This window comes from Ochlerotatus camptorhynchus, unplaced genomic scaffold (assembly GCF_037179485.1).
Source record: "Ochlerotatus camptorhynchus isolate MF236.1 unplaced genomic scaffold, CSIRO-AGI_Acam_v1.1 ptg000577l, whole genome shotgun sequence".
NCBI classification, from domain to species: domain Eukaryota; kingdom Metazoa; phylum Arthropoda; class Insecta; order Diptera; family Culicidae; genus Ochlerotatus; species Ochlerotatus camptorhynchus.
In genome coordinates, this window is record NW_027041058.1 from 2,675,598 (window position 1) to 2,702,464 (window position 26,867).

At 39.9% G+C, this 26,867-nt stretch overlaps 1 protein-coding gene and 1 pseudogene across 1 annotated transcript in view; both read left to right on the forward strand.

Annotated features, from left to right (window-relative positions):
• Positions 1-26,867, forward strand: part of SLO2 (slowpoke 2) — a 566,463-nt gene that overhangs the window by 324,545 nt on the left and 215,051 nt on the right. The gene's annotated exons all lie outside the window — the stretch shown is intronic.
• Positions 8,605-26,867, forward strand: part of LOC135713786 (uncharacterized) — a 36,291-nt pseudogene continuing 18,028 nt past the window's right edge.

Below are 26,867 nucleotides of genomic sequence, written 5' to 3' on the forward strand. Positions count from 1 at the left end.
TTTGATGCCTTTTTCGCGCTTTAAAGCTTTTATTTTTTGGCTTTTTTATAATCATGGCGTAGGTTTTGACTCGGTTTTTTTTAACATCGTTATGAGGTGGTTTACTAAATACATTAAAATTTCTTTAGCTCGATATTCAAGGGATCATCGAATTATAGAATAACAATCCCATACAACATCGCTATTACAGCAACCATGAAATTAATGTTTACTATTCTACTCAAAATCGAGCTAGTGGACATCGAGTTGTGGAGAGTTGACTGTAGTTTTAATAATAGTTTTTTATGCTACTCATGCGATTAGACAGCTCTTTCAGAGTCTTCAGATAATGGTTGAACGGTTTTATCGATTTACCATAAATTTGTCGATTCTAACCATTTTATCTTGTTATGCATGTTTGGGGTGTTTTGGCGTTTCAAGCCGTTAAAAAATCACGGATTTTCAACATCATTTTGGCCTAACAACATCTCCATCTAATATTGGTGGGTCGCAAGCTTATACAATTCCTTAAAGTGGGTCGCAATCGAAAAAGGTCAAGAATGATCCCAATAATGCTTCAAATGGGGTGACTGCCGCAAATGCGACTGAAATATAGTATTTTGTTTGACTACTTTAATCTCTTTTGAATCATTTTCAGCAGAATTTGTTTCGATACGTAACAGTTGGGTATAGTCAATAGTCCATATACGCCTTCATAAACGGCTAAGTGTACTTCAAAACACTTTTTCTCAAAAAACCCAAGATGAAATATTTTAAAACCTTCACAGATTTGATTGTTAGGATCAATACTAAATTCCTGTGAAGAAAAAACTTAGGTACATAAAAGTTGTAAAAAAAGTGCTTTTAGACATAGCGTGGGTTGCCGTCAGCTCCAAGCAATGTTAGACCAATTTGTTGATTGGTGCCGCTTAAACAAGCTTTCCGTCAGTATATCAAAATGTGTGGTCATGACATTTAATCGCACAAGAACGCCAATCGTATTCGATTACTCAATTGATGGATTTGTACTAGAAAGAGTAGAACAAGTAAGCGACCTAGGTGTAATGCTGGACCCTAAACTTGCGTTTGACTTACACCGTTCAATGGTAATCACTAAGGCTAATCGTCAGCTTGGTTTTATATCAAGAATCTCAAGAGATTTTTCGGATCCGTACTGTTTAAAAGCACTGTACTGTTCACTCGTTCGTCCGATTATCGAGACTGCATCTGTTGTTTGGACTCCCTACCAACTTTCCTGGAACATCAGAATAGAACGTATCCAAAAAACATTCATTCGTCGAGCATTAAGACAACTTCCTTGGAGAGATCAACTAAACTTACCTCCGTATGCTGAGAGATGTCGCCTGCTAAGCATGGACACGTTACAACGACGGCGACAAATTCAACAGGCAACATTCGTCGCGAAGTTATTAAGTGGTGAAATTGACTCTACCCACTTACTCTCTTGCTTGAACTTTCGTGCGCCAAGCAGATTTCTACGCTCAACGTTCCTATTGCGTCAAGACTCACACCGCTCTTCTTTTGGACAACATGAACCTGTTACGAGTATGATTCGCACGTTTTCTACAGTTGAAGAGTTGTTCGAGTTTGGGGAACCTGCTGCTCAATACCAGAGACGTATTATTAACTCCAGATACATTTAGTATTTGTTATGGCTTCTGGTTCATTAAGACTTATTGTCAGATGGATGTATTAAATAAAAATAAAATTAAATAAAATAAAAATAAAACAAGACAGTTTTTGACTTCTCGCCAGACTGTAAAAGGTTTTTAAAACAGCGAAAAGGTGAGCTACTAAGCAGGAACGTTTTACACTGTGAAATGCTGTTTTTAAACTAAATGGATTATTCCCGTCATAAATCAGAGTGGATGCCAAATGATTGCAGAATTGTTACTGGGGTTCTCATCACTGAACCACTACACTACAGTCACTAAACGTTGTATTTCTGTAATTTATTGGGTCTCTCGTCGATCGGCCCTCGCGAAAGCCAGCTTGGTGCTAGCCACCGAACGACAAAGTGAACCTTCGAAATCATAAGCTTCCAAGCTTCGGCATCACTGCATCGCTCTCTCAAAAACTTCACCCGACTCTCATCATCGCAAGCTTCATTCGCTATCGAAAGCAACAACCAGCTGCTACCACAGGCTAAAGCTTTGCTACCACCATAGACTGCCATCGAGAGAAAGCTTCGACCATTCCGAGAGCAAGACAGAGAAGAGCACACTCTCTTCGCTCCCGTCCCATGTGCTTCGGAACGGGAAGTGCTTAGAACTTCCTCCCCAAAAATGTAGTAAATGTGCCCCTCACTTCAGCCCTCGGAGAGCAACACCGGCCGTCTTTCCGACCGACCGACCGACCGACCGGCTGGGTGGATGGAAATCGCGCGCGCGTTCTATTTGGGGTGGCGAAGATCCTCAGTCAACTCGAAACCGTTACCGTGACAGGACCAAAAAATCCAATGGCTTCTCAAGACCCGCAAGATAGTGCCGTACAATGCGGCACGTAGACGCACACCGGACGGAACGGGACGCGTGATGTTGTTGGTGAAGCTTTCAACCCAATTAGAAAAAAAGTGCCCACGGTTTTGTGATTTGTACGTTCGTCGCTAAGTTTGTTGTAAATAGTTGAGTCGCGTAGTAACTACTGCAATACGCAATTGTGATCTCCGATGCAATGTCAAAGCAATAGTCGTTCCCAAGTGGATCCTTCTGCTTCACGTGCAACCGGGTTAGCATCGAATGTTCGCTCATTTGTAGAACAACACGTGTGGCAAGTTTTCCAAATGAATGAACGCATCTTTTCCGCAGATTGCCATATCAGGTGTTTGACGGCTAAGCAAAACTAGTATCGATCCGGTGGATAGTGGTGCGGTTCGGTGGTATCCTATTATAATTCCACTAATGATGCTGATACTACTGGCTGGTGGCGCTGATGACCGAAGCCGTGAGGAGCGTAACCGGTGAAGTGGTGTTGAAGTTGATCGAACAGGTGTGACGGCAAGGATGGGAATAAATGTGACCACCACACACGCTGCTGCTACTAATCGATTCCAGTGTACCATTTATTGGTTGGCTTTCCGGCTGAATTATCTGTGCCAGTCGGTGCCGGAGTGAAGTGAAGTGAAGTGAAGTGAAGTGAAGAGTAAAGTGCTGGCCCACTGTCGTTTCCGAAACCTCCGAAAAGGTGCGACAAGGTCCGGTTAGCCGTGGGTGATAACAGGAAAATAAAATTAAAAAAAAAGTAGTGAACACAGTGCTAGAGAAAGGGTGTGCTTGCTCGCTTTCGCAGGATTATGGCCGCAACCAGTCGCTACTCATCCTACAATTGCTTGACCTCATGGGATTCATACGACAAAATACCAAGGTGCGGTGTATGAGTGATGTAAATTCTGAGAATGAATGAAAGTAAAGATATCGAATGGGATTTCAAGGGAAATGGGTTGACAATAGCTATGTTCCTAATTCTGTTTCGAAAGGATAGCTAATTTGAAATGTTAATGGAAGGTTAGAGGTTGTAATTTAATACTAGAAAAAACATGTGTGCTGTTCCCTGGCGTTCTAATCCATGGGAAGTGGTAGGCTACCAATCGTCAGCAGCTTCAGCACCACCTTCAATTGTAGGGCTACTAAATCAGGACAGGTGTTTATTTCCCTAAACACTTCAACTCAAACTTAACCCCGAAAACCAATTAAAAAATTAGCCTTTACTAAAACATCATAGGTATTTGTTCAATAACTAAAAAACTGAAAATTCGAACACTTTTCTGTGGAGACGCTTGGTCCTTCGTGAAGATTGAAGCAAGTTAATTGTAAAATATAAATTCAATTTTTTTTTTTTTTTTTTTTAACTCTTTATTTGTTCCAAATTCAAAATAAATTACATTTCATTTAAACCTAGGTGCTCCAGTTACTGCAGTAACGTACCAGCCTTAATTGTTATGATATATATCTAAGTGTTTTTACATTGTTCTTGTCTTGGCAACTCAGTATTTTAAACAGGTTTTTTAAACCTGCATGTCAGTACCTATAACAATTGATATCTTAAAACTAAAAACTAAAACTAAATCTTATCTAAATATAAAGGGAATTAATCGTTGCAATTGAGGATTGCAACGATTTTTGCCTGAAATTATTAATTATTTGTTGGACATTTGTTCTAAAGTCTCAACATTCGAAATTCTATGTACTTCGGTTGTACTGTACCAGGGAGGCAACTTCAAAATCATTTTCAGAACTTTGTTCTGGATCCTTTGAAGTGCTTTTTTCCTGGTAGTGCAACAACTAGACCATATTGGCACAGCGTAAAGCATGGCCGGTCTAAAAACTTGTTTAAATATTAGAAGTTTATTCGTCAGGCAAAGTTTGGATTTCCTGTTTATAAGAGGATACAAACATTTTATATATTTGTTACATTTGGCTTGAATGCCCTCAATGTGATCTTTAAAAGTTAATTTTTGGTCAAGTATTAATCCAAGATATTTCACTTGGTTTGACCAGGAAATTGGAACTCCTTTCATAGTGACTATGTGACTACTACTAGATTTCAAAAACGAAGCTCTAGGCTTATGTGGAAATATTATAAGTTGAGTTTTGGAAGCGTTGGGAGAAATCTTCCATTTTTGTAAATAAGAAGAGAAAATATCTAAACTTTTCTGCAGTCTGCTGCAAATAACACGAAGACTTCTTCCTTTAGCGGAAATGCCTGTGTCATCAGCGAACAAAGATTTGTGGCAACCCTGAGGCAAATCAGGGAGGTCCGAAGTGAAAATGTTATACAATATAGGCCCAAGAATGCTACCCTGAGGAACTCCTGCCCTAACAGGTAGTCGATTAGATTTGGAATTTTGATAATTTACTTGAAGAGTTCTGTCAGTTAAATAATTTTTAACTAATTTCATAATATAAAGTGGAAAATTAAACTTTTTCAATTTAGCAATCAAACCTTCATGCCAAACACTGTCGAATGCTTTTTCTATGTCTAGAAGAGCAACTCCAGTTGAGTGGCCTTCAGATTTGTTTGAACGAATTAAATTGTTAACTCTTAAGAGTTGATGAGTAGTTGAATGCCCATGGCGAAATCCAAACTGCTCATCTGCAAAAATTGAGTTCGTATTGATGTGAAGCATCATTCTATTCAAAATTATCTTTTCAAAAAGTTTACTTATTGAAGAAAGCAAACCTATTGGACGGTAGCTAGAAGCTTCAGCTGGATTTTTATCCGGCTTCAAAATTGGAACAACTTTTGCATTTTTCCATTTATCAGGAAAGTATGCCAAATGGAAACATCTGTTAAATAATTTTACCAAGAAAGACAAGGTACTCTCTGGGAGTTTTTTGATGAGGATAAAGAAAATTCCATCGTCACCTGGAGCTTTCATATTTTGAAACTTTTTAGTTATAGACCTTACTTCGTCCAAATCAGTCCCCCAGGAATCATCAAAAATATTTTCCCAAGAGAAAATATTCAGAAAATCTCGAGCAACCTGATTCTCAATAGGACTAGTAAGACCCAAACTGAAATTATGGGAACTCTCGAATTGCTTAGCAAGTTTCTGAGCTTTTCCAAATTTGTGATCAAAATTTTACCACCTTCTTTAAGCGCTGGAATAGGCTTTTGAGGTTTTTTCAAAATTTTTGTGAGTTTCCAAAAGGGTTTGGAACTCGGGTCTAATTTAGAAATATTATTTTCAAAAGTTTTGTTCCTCAGGGCAGAGAATCGCTTTTTAATTTGTTTTTGCAAATCCCGCCAGATAACTTTCATGGCAGGATCGCGTGTTCTTTGATATTGTCTCCTACGGACATTTTTAAGACGGATCAAGAGCTGAAGATCATCGTCTATTATAATTGAATCGAATTTAACCTCGCATTTTGGTACTGAGGCAGCTCTTGCTTCAACTATAGAAGTAGTCAGAGATTCAAGAGCATAATTAATTTCATCTTTGGTTTGCAAAGGAATGTTTGGATCGAAGTTATATTCCATAAATGTTCGATACTGCTCCCAATCAGCTCTATGGTAATTGAAAATAGAGCTGTTGGGATTACAAATTATTTCTTGGGATATTTCAAAAGTTACTGGAAGGTGATCAGAACCGAAGTCAGCATGGGTAACCAATTGGCTACAAAGTTGACATGAATCAGTTAAGACCAAATCAATAGTGGAGGGATTTCTTGCAGAAGAAAAGCATGTTGGGCTGTTTGGATATTGAATAGTGTAATAACCTGCAGAACAATCATCAAACAGAATATTACCATTGAAATTGCTTTGAGCATTATTCCATGAGCGGTGTTTTGCATTAAAATCACCAATAATGAAGAATTTAGACCTATGACGGGTAAGTTTCTGGAGGTCACCCTTGAGAAAATTCTTTTGCTGGCCTACGCATTGGAATGGCAAATAGGCAGCTATAAACGTAAGTTGTCCAAATTTTGTTTCAACAGAAACCCCCAAAGTTTCAAAAACTTTGGTTTCAAATGAAGAAAGAATTTTATGTTTGATTCGTCTATGAATAATGATGGCAACGCCACCACAGGGTCCATCAAGACGATCATTTCTATAAATCAAGTAATTTGCGTCCTTCTTAACCTTATGGTCAGGTTTAAGGAACGTTTCAGTTATAACGGCAATATGCACGTTATGAACTCTTAAAAAATTAAATAGCTCGTCTTCATTATCTTTAAGAGATCGAGCATTCCAATTTAAAATGTTCAAAGCTTTAAAATCCATTACTGAATTTTAAAGTCATGACAATATTATTAGCAAATTTTACTCCAGTTTGAATAGCATCAAACATGGAGTTAGATTTAAGCATATCAGAAATCATGTCAATTAATGAATTCTGTAAAAATTCCATTTTGGGGGCAGTAATGCTTCCTAAGTCAAAATTGTCAAAATTTCCATTAGAACGTTGGTTAGTATTTTGATTTCTACCCGCTGCAATAGCAGCATAGGTAGCTCCATTAACTCGCTGAACATTGTTAGCAGCGAGGGGAGTAGGTACAGATGAAACATTTGAAGCAGGGGTGATATTTGTACCTACGGGTACGAATGTAGAATTTGTTCCTCGCTGACCGTTGTTAACAGCAGAGGAATTTGTACCTGGTCGGAAACGTGGAGCGTTTCCTACCTGACGTTTAGAACGAGATTGTAGGATCGCTTTGCGAGTCTTACATTCCCAAAAATTGGATTTGTGGTTTTCACCACAATTTGAACATTTAAATTTCTTAGGATCTTCCTTCACAGGACAGTCGTCCTTTGCGTGAGAGGAATCACCACAATTCATGCATTTAGCTGGCATGTAGCAATTTTTAGTTCCGTGACCCCATCCCTGGCACTTACGGCACTGAGTGAGGTTTTGGAAATTTCCTCCAGTCTTCCTGAAGTGTTCCCACTTCACTCGAACATGGAGCATAAGGCTAGCTTTTTCTAAGGCCTTAAGGTTGTTTAGTTCACTAGACTTGAAGTGAACTAAATAAAAATCATTAGAAATCCCGTTGCGCGAATCGCCAGGACGGGATTTCATTTTCATTTTGATTACTTGGAGTGGCACAACTCCAAGTAATTTTGCCAGTTCATCTTTGATCTGATCCAGGGATTCACCACTGGGCAGTCCTTTCATGACAACCTTGAACACACGTTCAGTTTTGGTGTCGCAAGTAAAAAATTTGTGCTTCTTCTCATTCAGATACTTGAGAAGACATTTAAATCCGTCCAAGGGTTCAGCCAATACACGGCATTCACCCCGACGTCCAATTTGTAGTGAAAACTTAACTTTCACGAAATTCAAAAGTTCCATGCGAAGAGCATGGAAATCGGAAGTGGTTATCACAATAGGGGGAATCTTTTCCTTCTTGGCATTAAGCCGGGAAAGTTTACTAGAATTTTTCTTGTATGATGGATCATTCTCATCATCCGTGAGCAAATCAAATTGAATACTTAAATTAATTTCATCAGAAGGGGGGTCAAGAGTTTGCCCCTTTCTTTTGCGTTTAGGCGCCATGTCGGCAGTAAATTTTTATCCAAATCGACTTCCAAGCAGATTACTATAAGAATCTGAAGGATCGAAGAGGAATTTTCCAAATCGATATCCAAGAAGGATTACCTCGGGTAGGGTCCAAACAAGGATCGAAGAGGAATAAGAGTTGAACAAGGTAGAAAATTTTTACAGGTTGAGCACTGAAAAGTGCTGTTTAAATTTGTTGTAGCTTTAGGTAGTAGTAACACTTCCTGCAGCAAAAAGCAAATAGATCCGCACGGCAAGAGAGCACGATGCGGACTGAAATATAAATTCAATTCAAAACACTATGACGAAGTGAATCATTTCTGAGCCATTTCCCAAATAATTTCCTGCATTAGAGTGAGATTAGATTAGACCCCTTTGTATAGCTCACTCTATTGAGTTCGCACCACTAAACCATAGTCGCGACTTTGACCTGCGATGCGAAGTTTTCTTGCGAACCAACTGTCAGTTTCACTGTCAGTGCAGATTGTCGGGTGAGAATCGAAAAACAACTAAACAATGTCAATGTTTGGTTCGGTTTGAACGCTTTTACGTTTGGATTGTTTAAATTTATAAATATTTGAGTTTCTGACCATTTCTTTACAAACATGAATAACGTAATCTCCTGCAACGTTCGTCGAAAGCATGCAGCATCGAACACAGTTTATCACGCGTTGTACGGATATTATTTCCTGGGAATATCGAGAAAGGACTTATCTGTTATTTATAGAAAGGCCCTATCTACTATCTGTGAGTGGATTGCAAAGTACGAGAAAAACGGATATTTCTCCCGGAAGCAACGTGCTCAAGTATATAAGAAGTTTGGATCAGGCATGCGACAGTGGATCATCGTTTTATACCGAAAAGATCCCGTGCTGTTTCTGGATGAAGCCAAGCAGAAGTTCCAACTCCACTTTCATCAGTCAATCAGTGTTTCATCTATCTGTATCATTTTACACGAAGCAGGGTTTTCATGGAAAACCATAGAGCGTCGAGCGATACAGATACGCGACGATGAAATCATCCGTTTTTTGTAAGGAAATGCTAGCTACCATTGGATGTCTACAATCTGGTGTTCTTAGATGAGGTCGCGTTCGATAACCGTGACATGCTAAGAAAGAAAGGGTACGGAGTCATCGGAAAAAAAGTAATTTATCGTGGAGAATTTTGTCGGAGACCAAGTGTATCTTTTCTTTGCTTTTTGGGGTTGAACGGTATAGTTGAAAGCTTTTGGACGGATGGGACCTTCAATAGGGCTAAATTTTTTGATTGCTGCAAAAAAATTGCCTTAAGCAATCGTCTAGTACAACAGTATCTAGGATTCTATTCTGTATGGATCATGGATCGAGCTAGAATCAATTATGATCCTAATATCTTCCTCCCTATTGCCCCTTTTTCAACCCTATAGAAATTGTTTTTGGTTTGATGAAAATGTACTTGACAAGATGCCATTGGGAAAATGGTCCAATTTTGAGTGACGTTTGTACAACCGTTAATCATTTTAAACGATTTCCAACCAAAAAGATTTTTGAGCATTGTGGATATTTTTCTGGAGGGCCTTCCTTCCTGAAAAAGGTCTAAGCCAAGACCCAAAGAGCATGGATTTCAATATTTGTCCGGTTTAACGATGTGCATTGGAATCGATTTATTATCAATGTATTTTATTCTCTTTGTACTTTCAAATGGCTGATGAAAATAAACAAGGTAAAAACATTTAATAAAACAAGTTCACAGGTTATTTCTGTCAGTGATGAAATCGAATTCTCATGCATGGTCTACGTCGTCACAATTCAGTTCGGCTGGTTCTGGTTGCAGAGCCGATTCCATAGCATCGAATAATCCAGATCCAGCTGCTCCTTTCATTCTCATTGCGCTCAACCTGTTGGAAACACCTTGGAGAATGTTTAGAGCAAGTGTAACGTCCCTTTCAAGTTCTGCTGTTTCCTTTGTCCACCCATCGTTCACTACGTTTGCCACGACCATTCCGCGGTGCATGGTTTGCAGTCTTGCTGGCTCTGAGACAGCGGCCCATCTGAAGTACTTTGTCAGCTCTAGTGGAGGGGAACTAGCTTGTTTGAGCTGGTCTTGTTCGTGTGCTGGAGCAGAATTTATTAAGTTTATTAAGTGTGGAATGTGCTCCTGAGCGATCTGGATTTTGAGGGGAAATCAGGGTACGTTGTAGCTTTTGATGCTGTGCATTTGTCTCCACGTTCAATGAGTATCCGTAGATGAAAATCTTTATAGTCCTTCCACGCCATGTTCGAAGCACCCGTGGGGTGATACTGGATACCGAGTACAACTTCTTCTTGGTTTGATCCTGTAGCATTATAAACTGGTCGATGTCTTCAAACCCAGATTGCTCTTTTTCGCTCCACACTGGTGTTTCGTCATTTAAGACAACTTTGCGATAGACCTGATGTTTTGCTGTGTTCCATATCCACCGAATTACCAACGATATCTTTGGTACAGATCTGTCCGGGGCGTAGCTGACTCCGAAATAATTTTCGACAATATGTGCCCTTCATGCAAACCACGTAGTCGGTTGGAACACCATCCTTTATGAATGATTCTTCATCGGTATCTTTGTCCGCTGTTTGGGCAGCTGCTGACGCTCCCGGGTGATTTCCATTCTCCTCGATTTGGCTTTGGTTCTGATAGAATTGGCTCTCTTCCAGCACTTCAGGATCAAGCGAAAGATTACCCAAAGGATCAGGGCAACATTCGTCCAAGTATTCCTCGTTTGTGTATGACCTAAAAAATGATTTTTTATTAGTCTTTATATATTTTAACACCAAAATTTCAATATTACCCATCCATTCTACAATCACAGCAACAACAACCAGTACAGCAAAGGACAAAATTTTTTTTTATCGCACAGGACGAAAACAAGCCCACGAAATGTAAATAAACTCAACAACGAATAAAAACAACACGGCAAAAGTAGACCACCCATTTTTGAGAACATTGCAGGAGTTTATTTTTTTTATTTTTTTGTATTATTACAAAAAAAAAACTCAAAAAGAATTAATTTGTTTGTTTTTTTAACATATAATGCCAGTTTTCCATCAGAACGATGAAAAAAGTAAAAAGTTACTTAAGAATAATTAATTAAAAATGCTTAACTTATAAACGGGTAATAAAATTGCCAAAATGATTAAATTATTTTTTGTGTTGAAAACAGCGCAAGAGGAATGTCATACAAAACCAGTTGCGCTCGCATTTTGATTTTTATCTCAATGGGCAATATTGTCCTTCTGGTATTTGAGAACAAATTGGATTCTTAGTTTTCTTTTGTTAAAACCGCTGAATCTTGATTATCTGAAAAAAAAAAGGTTTCCGATTTTCCCATATTGATCGAGTACCTTGCTCGAGCTTTTGAAGTGCCCCTGAATTTAGATAAGATTATAGTCTACTACATTAAACTTTTAGTACCGTAAAACGGGGTAACATTGATAATTTTTCAAAGTACATTCTAAATATTTTTTTCAGCAATGAATATTTTTGCAAATTTTATATTTTTGAAACAAGTACAAGAGTTAATTCGTTAGTAGGGTAATTGATTCTGGTTGGACCTATCCAAAAACTGATGACCTATTTTTTCAATCGCTAGTTTAGTCAATATTCGCTAATTTTTTTTTTTAAAGATCACTTTACTATCATAAAAAACTCTTTTTCTTAATTTTGCATGGATGTTTGTGATGAGTTTCAATGTGTTTTCAAAACAGTTCACTTTCCATGCATTAGCTCGTCATCATGCCTTACTTTCAAACATACAAAAAAGGAATATTTTTTACATTCATTTTTATTTTCATGCAGTGAAATACTGCTAAAGGGTGTCCACGATGAAATTGCCACACACAAAATTGATTCGCAAAATTCGAGTTTTCATTCGATTGCCATCAAATTTTCAGGGATTGAGAAATAACTATTAAACTTCATTTTACCATTTTACTCGTATTTTATTTACAGTCCATACGCTAATGCCCGCACCTTGGCCTTAACCCCGGCCATAAGATTCTGCACAACCTGTGAATCAACCGTTTTTTTGCATGTAAACCCATACTTTCTTCAGTTCCTCGACTGTCTTCACTACCTTAGGTCGTTTAAGAAGGTGCTGCTTCATAATCGCCCAGTACTTCTCGATGGGGCGGAGCTCCGGAGTATTGGGAGGGTTGAACATTTTCGGCACGAAATTGACCTTATTGTCCGCATACCACTTCAGCACGTCCTTGGAGTAGTGGCATGAGGCCAAATCCGGCCAGAAGATTGTTGGGACGTTGTGGGCCTTCAGGAGAGGAAGCAGCCGCTTCTGGAGGCACTCTTTTATGTACACCTGTCCGTTCATCGTGTCCTGGGTCACGAAAGGTGCACTCCGCTTCCCGCACGTGCAGATGGCTTGCCAAACCAGGAATTTCTTCGCAAATTTGGACATCTTCTGAGTGCGGACATGCTCCGGAACGCTGAACTTATCCTTGGCCGTGAAAAACAGGTTGCCGGGGATCTGTTTGAAGTCGGCCTTCACATATGTTTCGTCGTCCATGATGCAGCATTCAACTTTCGTCAGCATGTTGAGGTACAACTTCCTGGCACGGGTTTTGGCGGACTTGTTCTGCTTCTCGTCGCGATTAGGGGCCTTTTGTACCTTGAATGTTCGAAGCCCAGCCTTAGTTTTGGCCTTCTGGACAAAACTTCGGCTTAGGTGCAGCTTCTTAGCCATATCCCTAACGGAGGCGTTCGGATTTCGGTTGAAGGCCCCAACTACGCGGTTGTGATTTTTGGTGTTGTACGGAATACTTTTTCCTTCACTTCTGGGCTTCCGATCGGTGGTCAACCGTTCCTCGAACCGCTTAATCACTCGCGACACCGTGGAATTCGTGATTCCCAACGTTTTAGCGATGGAACGATGCGAGAGATCCATGTTCTCGTGATGAATGCGCAAGATTTTATCACGCACGAGCTGTTCTTTCGACTCCATTTCCGCGAGTTTTGATCACAGAACTTTAAAACTTGCAGGATGTAAATAATGCACTATGAACTAAATCCACCCAAATTTTCATTAAATTCTACCCAACGGTTAAAAAGTTAGAGCAATTTCATAGTGTGGCAATTTCATCGTGGACACCCTTTATAAGGTGTAAACAACACGTTAGTACGCCATTTATCCATTGGTTTCACTAAAATGTTTGAATAATTGACGAAATTCGAGTAGATAAATATGATCATGGTTGGACCTACGCATGATGATGGTTGGACCTATGTGTTTCCTAAGACGGCCGATAGGTGCGTTTCGGTTTGTCTACATCCTACGCGCAGCTGATTTGAAATTCGATTTCGTTTTGGCCGAGTGATCAGTTTCTTTGATTAAAAAAATGGCTAAAGAAAAGAGTTATACTATCGAAAATCCTCAAGAGGCTGTTCTTTTAGCAAGAAATAAATCACTTACCGCGTCTCAGGCACAGAAAAAAGATACAATATTCCGAAAACGACACTTCACGCAAAAATTAAGGGAAGCCACGGCAAGCAATATAGAAGGGAAATAGTGTTGAGTGTTGATTTGGAGAACCAGCTAGGGGATTGGGTTTGTATGTGCGCTGCTTCTGGCAGTCCCAAGACGACCAAACAGATCTTGGAAGCTGCTAAAGACCTTGCGTCACTAGTTGGGCGTAAATTTAAAGGAGGAATCCCATCGTCAGGTTGGCTGAAAGCGAAGACTACAAACCAAGAAGACTGGCAACTCTGCCAAAAATCAGGAGCAAAAGTGGAACCAGTGTATGATGGTGTGTGTTAATTCACAAGTGCATTCACACACATAGGTAGAAATAAATAGCTGTGAATTATTGGTTTTGTTATGATTGTCGAAAAAATTGAAACGTTTCTTTCTTTGCTTTACGAGTAAAATTCCAGCTGAAATTGATCAGATGCGTAAGTAAATTTGTTTTGAAAATTAAAACTATGGCAATGATGCCATTCAAAATTATGGAGGGACCTTCCGCGATCATTAATTTGCTATCTCATCTTCCACTTTACCTAAACCCTTTAGTGATGCATTTATGGGCATTCGTATGGTGCATTAGTAAATTGCATGCACGTTCCGCACGGATTTGGCACCTGGCACCCAGTGGGGGGTTTAAGTTGTGTCGCTCGGCAACTTGGCACGGTACTCGCTGACCATTTGAATGTCACTGGCCAACCTGATACTGTTATCATTCTATGGAAGGGGTCGGTCGATTCTAAGAATTCGTTAAGGATACAGATTATCACTATCAAGAGGTTTCATGTTCTGACAACATCTAAAATCGAAATATATTCTTTATCAATGCGTACCGTTTGGGATTGTAGTTCTTCAACCTTTCATTTTCAGTTTTCTCCAACATTAGATCATGCTACGCCTCCCGTTGGATCGTGATGTTGGTACCGGATATTTCTTCTTTTTGAATCCTTGAATTTTCAGCAGCTTCCGAATGACGGTAGTTACCTCAATAGTAATGGAAGCTGCCAATTCCTTATAATTGATTGCTTCCAACAGGCAAGATAAACAATATTTCGGTTCGTCGTTCACAAGTAAAAGTTAGTTTCACTAGGTATCGATCCGAATTTCAATCCTCTACTTGATCCACCATGACAAGTTTTTCGGTTTGGAGTTGGAAAACCACCGGTTTGCTGGGATTCCCATAACATTGTGTAGAGAAAAACAAAAAGAACAACGAGTACCGTGTTATGATTATTCGTTTCGGGGACATTAGGTCACACACACAGTCACTGTTTATGAACAGTCTCACTAACACTTCTGCTTCAAAGTTCCACCTTTGATTGACAGAGGCGCTGTTATCAGTGAAGTTTGGCATTTGTATGGGAGAAGGGAACAGTTGCCAGTCTTCTTGATTTGTAGTCACCACCGGTTTCCGAACTACCACGAAAGCGCCGAAAGAATCTGTTAATATGAATTTACATTAAGCACTTCTCATACACCTTCTGTGTGTGAATTAATTTGAAATAAAATGTTAACAAACTAAAAATTGCTAACTGAAACTTATTGCCAAAAAAAAACTCCTAGGAGAAAAAAACTATAAAACCGGAATTAAGTTCTGATATTCTGTCATTTTAAGCCCCTCAATTCCCCAGGGGCACCCAGAACATGCCCGGAAGTGGCCAATGTGGTTCAAGGCACTCAATTCTGTTATTGATCTTGTTATCGAATTTGGAAGTAATGTAAAGGGTCGCATGATAGGTTTAAATTAGATCAATGTTTCATATACCCTGGAACTTGTTCCGGCCATATCTTCGGAACCATTTGACCGATTCCAAAATTATTGGATTGCTTTCAATGGGACCACAATACCTATAGTTTGACGTTAAAAATTTTCCAAATCGGGTCAATGATTTCCGAAAAAATGAGCCATGATGAATAGTTAATGCGTGGAAAGTGAACTTTTTTAAAAACGAAGTTAAACTCAAATTTCTTGATTTTTTAAATAGCAAATTCATAAAAACTTTTTATACAGTTTTTTCATGATACCAAAAAGCTCTAAACAAAGTTTTTGAACAAATATGTGCTTAACTAGCATTTGCAAAAATAGGTCCAACCATCATAATTTTTTAGGTCCAACCAACATCATAATTCTTTGCTGAATAAAAACGTTTTATAAAATCATTTGTTCATAATATTTACCTTTTTATGTTATTATTAGGAACAAGAAAGGTAGATCTTTCCCCTAATCACGCATTTTTCATAATTATATGTTGAATTCATAAAAAAATACGACATGAAGGTTGACGTCGTGTGAAACCGGCCTAAATAGGTCCAGCCATAATCAGTTACCCTAATTTGCATTCGCACTATTTTTTTAGTTTTGTTACCGAACATCAGTATTTTGATTTGGGGTTACTTTGATAATGCTCGATGAATGTAGAAAAAAATGCGAGAAACTCAAACATTTTAGTTCTTCAAATATGAAACTTTGAATGAGTATATAATCAGAAAACATAAGATTACAACATTGAATTTTTGATGGCTATATCGGAAATTCATTTCATAAGTGATGGTTTGAGTGCTTTTTTAAACAGGCGAAAAATATGAAATTTGTTTTTTAATATGTTTGTAAAATATGTGACACATACTATAAAAAAAAACTATATACGGAAATACCCTAAGCTACAATATAGAAAAAGCGCAGCGAGTAAATTTAATCTTTATATTATACTATCAAAGATACCCCGTTTTACGGTATCGTAATCCAGGGGGAAATTGATCGACATTGACAAACTAATGGTATTAAAATCAGTAGCCATGAGTTCCCTATAATTCTGCATGATTTCTAATGTGCTTGTTTGTTGAGTATTTGGTTTATTTTTCGGACATTTTTTAAATCTTAAATTTAAAATAATAATCGATGTGAAGAGAAATTGATCAACCCCTTAAATGAGTGCCGGGTAAATTTCTTATTTAATTTAGGTTCACTTTATCCCAAAAAGATGCTAAAACCAATGGGCGAATTGAATTTCCAGCAGATATTGCAAAAAAGGTTTCTTAAAATTGCATAATTGCACCTATTTTTTGTACATAGATGTAAACATTATTCGCCCTGGAGATGGAAGGTGATAGCACTACTGTACATTCAAACGACCCAGTTCAAGGAAGTATGTTGATACATACTTATAGTAAGTTCCGCATGAACACATCGATACATCAATTCGATACATGTAATGCATTCACACTTCCATAATAAAAATACGTTTTTTTATTCTGGCGCTTATTTAGCATAAGCAATTTTTGATTAAATATGAGCTATAATAAAAATTTAAAATTTAAAACGATATCACCAGCTTTCTCTGTTTCTTCACTCTTCTGTCCAGTTTTCGTGCCTATTTTTGAACTCTTTGTCCTTCTCTGCATCGCTGCTAGCCTCCCGAAAGTCTTCCATGTTATTTCTGATGTGTTCCACTACATTTCGATGTCCATATACATAAATGATAATGTCCATATATATGAGCTCCACCTTATAAAATCGTAACACCAGTGCGGAAAATAGACAGTGTCCATCATAACGAGCATCACTCCATTGTCGTATCGAATGTGCCCCATTTTGCTGCTCTTCTTTCACTTTTACTTTGTTGACTCCATGGTACCGGAAAAGATATAGATATGTATGTACATTATTAGCATTGTTGTGATATAACCACAGTGGGATGGCCGTTCACAATAGTTAAACGGATGTGAAATGAGGGAACATTTAAATTTCACACGATTTAAAGTACTTCAATGCAACATTCAATTTTTTTGACTAATAATAAACACATTGAAAGTTATCCTATCTAATTTAAGGAAGCATTTACTTGTGTTCTATACAAATCGTATCAATGTTCCGTCATATCGTATCTTCAAGTGATCTTCACCAGCGCCACATTTCATTCAGGCTCTTTGGAACTACATGTGGTGAAATATGAAACGCACCTTTTAAAATGAATTGCACATAACAATGACCAATGCCATCACATGAAATCTGCCTCGGCCAACCTGGCAGAACGCGCCCTAACCCTCGCTGAACCAAAAGGCAGGGTTTATTAAAAATAGCATAGTTGTGCCTAAATGTAGGCAATTAATGTAAAAACTCCCAGACAACCATTACCACTTTAAAATTTTAGTTCGCATCGTGCTCTCTTGCCGTGGTGATCTATTTGCGTTTTACCAAAGAAAAGCTACAACAAAATAAAATGGCACTACTCAGTGCTAAATTGATTTATGAGCGTTTTAGTAGTGTTGACACCACTGGGAAGCTGTACTCGCGGCCGGCCTGCCGTGAAGTGAGATGTGAGAAGCGAGATGTATGCGTCACCGGTCTACAGCGGTAGAACCGTCGTTGATTGTTTACATCGATTCGTGGAGAAGTAGAAGGGAGGATACGAAAAAAAAAACAAACCCAAGAGATAGTGGAGGAGCTCAGTTTTGTTTAACAAAGTTGTAAAATCACAAATAAATTAAAGTTTAAATTAGTTTTCTGTGGAGGTGGTAGTTTCTTAGTTTAGTGCTAAATGTTCCGGTTGACTTTCTTAATCGGATGATTACCTGCCAGAAGCTGAAGATACTATCAGAATAGTTCCGTAAACAAGTTAAATTAATTGATTGATTGACTAGTGTTGGAACTGAAAACAGCAGCATAACCAGTGTCGTAGCACGAGGGATTAGAGGGGACTATTTGTTTTGAGCTGCTTGAAAAGTTGCTGCAAAAATTAAGTCAAATTCTATAATTGATCCGAACAAGTAGAATAATTGTATACCTTATTACGCTGTTTTGCCTTTTAATTCTACTACTATTGTATCACTTTCACTATTCACTATTCCATTTCACTATTCACTTTCACTATTCACTTTCACTATTCACTTTCACTATTCACTTTCACTGTTCACTTTCACTATTCACTTTCACTTGCGATGCAATAGTTGTAGAATTAAAAGGAAAAACAGCGTAATAACGTATGCTAAATATACCTGCATATTTTCACCGTTTTTTTTTTTACTCATATCCCTCTTCAGTCCTTGTTAGGACCCTACCCGAGGTAATCCTGCTTGGACATCGACTTGGAAAATTCCTCTTCGATCATACCGATGACTACAGTAATCTGCTTGGAAGTCAATTTGGAGAAACGATTTTCTGCCGCCATGGCGCTCAAACGCAGAGGAAAAGGGCAATCTCTTGATCCCCCTCGTGTTGAAATTCATTTTGAACAATAATCCATCTGCCAGGAAAAATTCCACTAAATATTTCCGGCTTAATGCCAAGAAGGAAAAAGTCTCCCCTATTGTGGTGACCACTTCTTATTTGCATGCTGTTTCCACGGAACTTTTGAAGTTCGTTAAATTAAAGTTTTCACTTCAAATTGGCCGTCGGGGTGCATTTCGTGTATTGGCTGAAACCTTGGATGGATTCAAACTTCTTCTCAAGTATCTTACCAAAAAGCAACACACATTTTTCACTTACGCCACCAAGGTTGTCTTGAAAGGTCTGCTCAGTGGTGAATCCCTGGATCAGATCAAGGATGATTTGACAAAATTACTTGGAGTTGTGCAAGTCCAAGTAATCAAAATGAAATTAAAATTCCGTCCTAACGACTCGTGCAACTGGATTTCTAGTGATTTTTATTAACATCCCTTCAGTCTGTCTAATGAACTAAACAACCTTAAGGCCTTAGAAAAATCTAGCCTTATGCTCCATGTCCGAGTGAAGTGGGAACACTTCAGAAAGACTGGAGGAAATTTCCAAAACCTCACTCAGTACCGTAAGGGCCAGTGATGGGGTAATGAAAAAAAAAACAATGCTGGTGTTGAGTACTTGGCACTGATGAAGTCTGCAAGTAGTAGACGAAATACGCGTATCTGTCAAAAGATAAGCAATTATAGCGGAATTAAAAGGAAATAAATCAACACACTCATAAAGCTCTTTTTATTCTAGAGGCTTATTCTAGAGGCTTATTTTAGAGGCTTATTCTAAAGGTTTATTTTAGAGGCTTATTCTAAAGGCTTATTCTAGAGGCTTATTCTAAAGGCTTATTCGAAAGGCTTATGCTAGCGGCTTATTCTAGAAAATTATTCTAGAGGCTTATTCTAGAAGCTTATTCAAGAGGCTTATTCTAGACGCTTATTCTTGAGGCTCAATCTAGAGGCTTATTTTAGAGGCTTATTCTAGAGGCTTATTCTAGAGGCTTATTCTGGAGGCTTATTTTAGTAGCTTATTATAAATACTTAATGTAGAGACCTAATCTAAAGCTTTATTCTAGAGATTGATTCTAGAGGCTTATTCTTGAGGCTTTTTCTAAAGGCTTATTATAGAGGCTTATACTACATGTTTCTTCTAGAGGCTTATTCGAAAGGCTTATTTTAGCGGCTTACTCTAGAGACTTATTCTAGAGACTTATTCTAGAGACTTATTATAGATGCTTATTGCAAAGGCTTATTCTAGAAACTGATTGTAGAGATTTATTCTAAAAGCTTATTCTAGAGGCTTATCCTAGATGTTTATTCTAGAGGCTTATCCTAGATACATTTTCTAGAGGCTTATTCTAGAGGCTTAATCTAGAGGCGTATTCTAGAGACTTAATCTAAAGGTTTATTCTAGAGTCTTATTCTAGAAACTTATTCTAGAAGCTTATTATAGAAGCTTATTTTAGAAGCTTATTCAAGAGGTTTATTTTAGGGGCTCAATCTTTATTTTAGGGGCTACAAAATGGTGAGTGACAATCTGGAAGGAGCGATATACCTAGCTCCGGTCCTCACAAGTTCCTACCTCACGCCTCCACGAGTCATATGATCACAAAAGACTGCCAGCTGAAACATGGACACAGCTGGTTGGCGTAGCCTGGGCAATGTTGTCAATCCGACAATAGCAGAGTGAGGAGGTGCGACGCGAACACTGGCGCGGTAACCATAGCACGGTGATAGAGGAAATGCTTCGCCAACCCGAGCGTCTGTTCACCATGGAGGTGCGGCTCAAACAGCGTCTGACTGGCATTCAGCGGCTGAATAAGAAATGCTCTTCCCCGGAAGCTACACCTAAGATGGCAGCCCCATCACGGCGGATAGGAGACCTTAGGCCAACCACCTACTGTCTCTGAAACCTTTACAATTGTTGCAGAAACCAACAGAGAAAGACATCGAACTGATATAACGGCAACGACTTTTAGCGCAAAACAACGGACACGAATTGGATCATGGAATGTATTGACGTTAGCCCAGCAGGGTAAACTGGCACAACTCGCCAACGAGGCGCGACGCATGAAGCTAGAAATCCTGGGACTGAGTGAAGTTCGTTGGCCAAACTTTGGAGAACACAAACTGCCGTCGGGACAGGTACTACTATACTTTGGTATTCGAGGTGAAAACGCTCCCCGCCATCGTGGAGTTGGTCTCCTACTTAGCGTCCAGGCAAGTGCTGCGCTCTTCAAGTGGGAGCCTGTTAATGAGAGGATAATCGTTGCCAGTTTTAGAACACGGGTTCGTAACCTTACCATAATCCAATGTTATGCGCCAACCGATGCTGCCGAGCTACAGGACAAGGAGAATTTTTACAGTCAACTGAATGCCGTCGTGGATAAGGTTCCAAAGGGTGACCACAAGATCTACACTGGCGACTTCAATGCGAAGATCGGCTCCGACAACACGGACTATGAGCGTGTCATGGGACGCCATGGTCTCGGAGAAATGAGCGAGAACGGTGAGCAGTTTGCAGAATTTTGTGGCAATAACGACATGGTGATCGGGGGTTCGCTCTTCCCCCATCGGCCAGTGCACAAAGTCATGTGGGTTTCCCGTGATGGACATACCGAAAATCAGATCAACCACATCTGCATCAGCCGAAAATGGAGACGGAGCCTTCTTGATGTCCGGAATAAACGCAGCGCCGACATCGCGTCTGACCATCACCTTCTAATCGGCGAAATCCGCCTACGCATGGCGCGGATCCAGCGACGGGAGGAGAGCCTCGGGCGGCGGTTCAACACACGCCGACTTGAAGATCCAGCGGTAAAAAGGTCTTTTGTTGAAGAACTTGAGACTCGAGCTGCGGACGTTCCAGAAGGTGGCAACGTAGAAGAACAATGGACGGCCATCAAAAATGCCTTTATAGAAACAAGCGAGAACAACTTGGGTGATCTGCGCACCCAGAGGAAAGAGTGGATCACAGATGAAACCTGGCGTAAGATTGAGGAGCGTAGAGAAGCAAAAGCCGCGATAGAGCGGGCGAGAACCAGAGGAGCCAAGAACGAAGCCCGTCAACGGTACTCGGCTCTAGAGAAGGAAGTCAAGCGCTCTTGCAGACGGGACAAGCGAGCGTGGGTGAACTCCCTGGCCGACGAAGGGGAGAATGCCGCAAACACTGGCGATATACGTCTCCTCTACGATATCTCACGACGCCTGAGTGGAGCAAGGATGAACCCGAGGATGCCAGTGAAGGACACGACTGGACAATTGCTTACCAACCCCACTGACCAGCTGAAACGCTGGTTTGAGTACTTCGAACAACTTCTTCAAGTTTCGACGGCCAACCAGCCATCAACATCTCGGTATGATCCGCCTAGGGTGCGGCGCATCACTCGCGTCAATTCCGAGGCCCCATCACTGCAGGAGATTGCAGCAGCTATCCGAAGCATGAAATCCAACAAGGCTCCAGGGGTCGATCGCATATCAGCAGAGATGCTCAAAGCTGACCCCATGCTATCCGCACAAATTTGGCATCAACTATTCTGTAATATCTGGGACACCGCGACTTCTCCGGCTGACTGGATGCAGGGCATCTTAGTGAAGGTCCCAAAGAAGGGGGATCTGACTGTGTGCGACAATTGGCGAGGCATCATGTTACTGTGTATTGTTCTCAAAGTTCTGTGCAAAGTTATCCTGAATCGGATACAGGAGAAGATCGATGCGACTCTCCGACGGCAGCAGGCAGGATTCCGTGCCGGAAGATCTTGTGTGGACCATATTGTCACGCTCCGCATCATCCTGGAGCAGGTCAATGAATTCCAAGAGTCTCTTTATTTGGTATTCATTGACTACGAAAAAGCTTTCGACCGTCTCAATCAAGAGAATCTGTGGGGCGCTCTGAGACGCAAGGGAGTCCCGGATATAATCGTCAACCTCATCGAAGCGCAGTATGAGGCTTTCACGTGCAGAGTTCTGCATAACGGAGCCTTATCCGACCCTATCCGGGTAGTCGCTGGTGTAAGACAAAGATGTATACTATCACCGCTACTATTTCTCATCGTAATCGACGAGATCATGGTAGGTGCAATTGACCGTGTACCGAACCGTGGGCTGCTTTGGCAGCCTATCACCATGGAGCATCTCAACGACTTCAATTTGGCTGATGATGTTGCTCTACTAGCACAACGGCGCTCTGATATGCAGAGTAAGCTCAATGACCTACCCGAACGCTCCTCTGCGGCGGGTCTCACCATCAACGTCAACAAGACCAAATCGTTGGATATCAACACGGGTAACCCTTCCAACTTTACGGTAGCGGGGCAAGCAGTGGAGAAGGTCGAAAGTTTTCAATATCTTGGCAGCCAAATAGCGTCGGACGGCAGGACCAAGAGCGACATAGGTGCACGAATCAAGAAGGCTAGGGCTGCCTTTGCGAGTTTACGAAACGTATGGAGATCCAACCAGATAATTCAACGCACCAAAATCCGAATTTTCAACTCGAACGTGAAATCTGTGTTGTTATACGCCAGCGAGACGTGGTGTGTATCAGCGGAGAACACTCAAAAGCTGCAGGTCTTCATCAACAGATGCCTGCGGTATATAATTCGTGCCTGGTGGCCTCACAACTGGATCTCGAATGCCGAGCTCCATTGTCGATGTCATCAGAACCGATAGCAACAGAAATTCGAGAGCGAAAGTGGAGGTGGGTCGGCCACATACTTCGACGGGGCGGAAACGAAATCTGCAAGCAAGCGCTGGATTGGAATCCAGCAGGACATCGCAGCAGAGGCAGACCCATGGGCTCATGGCGGCGGAGCCTCAATAAGGAAATTAAGCAAGTCGATAGAAATCTGACCTAGGCCCAGGTCAAGGCAAAAACGAGCAGCCGCCCAGGATGGAAGTCTTTCACGTTGGCCCTTTGCACCGCTAGTGGTGCACAGGACCCTTAAGTAAGTAAGTAAGTAATCTAGAGGGTTATTCCAGAGGCTTATGCCAGAAACTTATTCTAGAAGCTTATTCCAGAAACTTATTCTAGAAGCTTATTCAATGGGCTTATTTGAAAGGCTCAATTTAGAGGCTCTTTTTAAAGGATTATTCTAGTCGCTTTTTCTAGAGGCTTACGCTAGATGATTACTCAAGAGGTTTATTTTAAAGGCTTTTTCTTGAGGCTTATTCTAGAGGCTTGTTCAAGAGGCTTATTCAAGGGACTTGCCCGTTACTCCGCTCGTCTGACCAACAAAAACACACACATAACAGTAATCAGTAATGGAGGAATTTTCTAAGGCTTATGGATCAAAAAAAAAAGTGTTCAAAATCTAAAAAAATGTGTCCAATTTATAGATCATACCTTTATTTTTAGATGTGCAAACTTGATTGTGGTAAGCGTGATTACCTCTCACCCCAGCAGGCCTGGGTTCAATCCCAGTCGGCGCCGCCGGGAAGTTCTGAGGCATAACATCTCTGATCACGGCTTCCTTCGGAAGAGAAGTAAAGCCGTTGGTCCCCAGTTCTTGAGTTGATTGGTCGCCCCTCTGGCGTCGGTAGCATTGGTGCTCAGCACGGAAAACAATATCGACGGAAAAACAAATCAAGGAAAAAAAATATTGATATTGTTTATGGATAATTCTAGAGTAACATTTGAAATGTCCAAAACGTAAACAAACCAGAAAATGAATTTTAAATTTTTCCGCTACTATTCAATTCATATTTAAGACAATTGAAGTATTTTAGGCATTTATATTGTTCACAATAACAATAGTAACTGTATCTCAGTATACAACAGCCAAAATATACGAAAAGCTTTCAAAAATATATGAAAATCGATAACAATTTAATTTCATAAATTAATAAGCCTTTTTGTGCATCTTTCAATGGATAGGCCCTTTTTGTTAAGCCGTTGTGCTTGTCATCAGAAATGGTACGCCTAAGCCTTTTCGCAACGTCAAATAAATTCAAAACCAATCATCGGCTCTGCCTCAAGCAGTAGGGCCTAGCTTCGGTTTGAAATGTTTCAATCATCGGCCCTCCTACGTCACTAGGCTTATCAACGAAATGAAATAAATGAATGGTTGGCCGTTTTAGCGGGCCCTATTAATGAATCGAAAAATTTCGTTGATCGGCCGTTTCGAAAATTGAGTTATTTTTAATGATTTTTCTGGATTATGCGGAATTTACCTACACGATTAGTAGCTATCAAGCGGGGCTAAAGAATGGTATCAAAACTCGATATGGTTACGTTTTGGGCATAGGCCCATTTGAAATGTTACTCGAGAATTCACACACCAGATTCACCAGATTTTTATCGATCATTTGGGTGTTTTTTTAAGGATTTTTTTTTAATTTGTTATGGATCGTTTCATCAACTCCAAAGGTGCATACTCAGGACTGTTGTTTTTATTTTTATTATACTTTTGAAAATCACCCTGATGTTTTGTTTTTGTTTGAGCATGTTGAAAGCACAATGCTGTTCAATATGATAGCAGCGCAAGTCGATTTTCAAAATTATGTAACTTTTTTTGTCTTATGATCAATTGAGCTGAAACCTTAGTCACAGATATACCAATATGTTCAATTTTACGTTTACAAAATACCAAAATTTTGGAAGCACCTGCCGGACATTGAGATTCTAGGTAAAATTATTCGAAATAATAGCATTTTTCAAGAGGTACTCAACTCTGCACACTGTGCCAAAACACAGCACGGCACACTTTTCGGCACGATAGGGCACACTTTGACTAAAAGCACACAAACGATATAATATAAAATGACATCACTGTTGAGTGTTGACGTTTTGCCAATCGTTGCTAAGGTTGACTACTCGGTTGAATACTTTATTTACTCAAAAGTGAAGCTAGTGAGAGAATTTATTTTCATATATAAAACTAGTAAAACAACGATTCAATCAAGAATTTAAGAACGATAAACCGGTTTCGAGGATCGCTCCGAAAAAATCTGTGAGTATTCTCTGAACCGTGAATCTCTTTAAATCTAGCAAAACTTAGTCCGTTTCATCCAATTCACAGCAAAAATTCCAGTGGCTCGTGATTTCATCCAGAACAGCTTCTATTCGGGATTGACTTCAATCGGTGACATCGGTAATAAGCATATCCCCTTCACCAGATCCGGTAATTTTGCTGATGTATCTCTGTCATCATCCTTCTGCAGAACTAGCTCGTATCAAGGGACCTCAGAACGATGGGTGGTCTACCGCTCGGTCAACTGTAAGGCCTTGCTCATGACTGAAAATTTTATTTGAGGCTTTGTTAAAACTGGCCCGAGGATGTTGCTCCTAGGGTGGGATGGAATTCTCGCCCGCTCAAATTCTGAGTTACTTTAGTCGGGAATAATTTGACAGGGGGCAGGTGGCAATTTCATCCATCATCCATCCGGTTAATTTCATTTATCTTCGTTTTTATACATCTGCAAGGAATCAGCAGCAGGGACATCGAGCCGGAATCTGGTGAACGGGTTGAACACCATACAGGTTTGAAAGCTTCCAATTCCTCTTTCACCTCCCGATCCGCAAACGTACTAATGAGAATGAAGGGAAGCCGAACGCTTGCCTTGATACATCTCAAGACCAACAATTGAAAAGGCCTCAACTCCATTTTGTAAACAATTCTTGTAAGGAAATTTTCTCGCGAACCGAAGTCCGCAAAGACAAACCAACATAATGAACACGTAGGGGAAATTCTCATCTACCTGATTGTGGCTTAGGTTTGCGAATGTAGGTTTCGGTTCGCGAGAAAATTTCCTTGCAAGGTTTGTTTACAAAATGGAGTTAAGGCCATTTCAATTGTTGGTCTTGAATCTGATAAATTGAGAATGTAAACACAATAAAAAAGTCATAACTCTCGGGGTTGCCAAACTCATTGAATATTAACATATTTGATAGGCACACTTTGATTGAAACTACGTTCGGCATAGCGCTTGGCACAGCTTTCGAAACAGCGCAATCACTCGGAACGGATTAAGGTGTGCAGAGTTGAATACCCTTTGGAATTTTTAATAATTTGCATTTCAGCTCAATTTTGAGATTTTGAATTTTACATTTCTCAAAATTCAAACAATCCCCACCCAATTAACAAATGTACATACTAGTTAAAAATGTTTAAAATATTTACAGTAAACTAATCTTCAAATAAAAAAAAAATGCAATTATTTCGAACAATTTTACCTAGC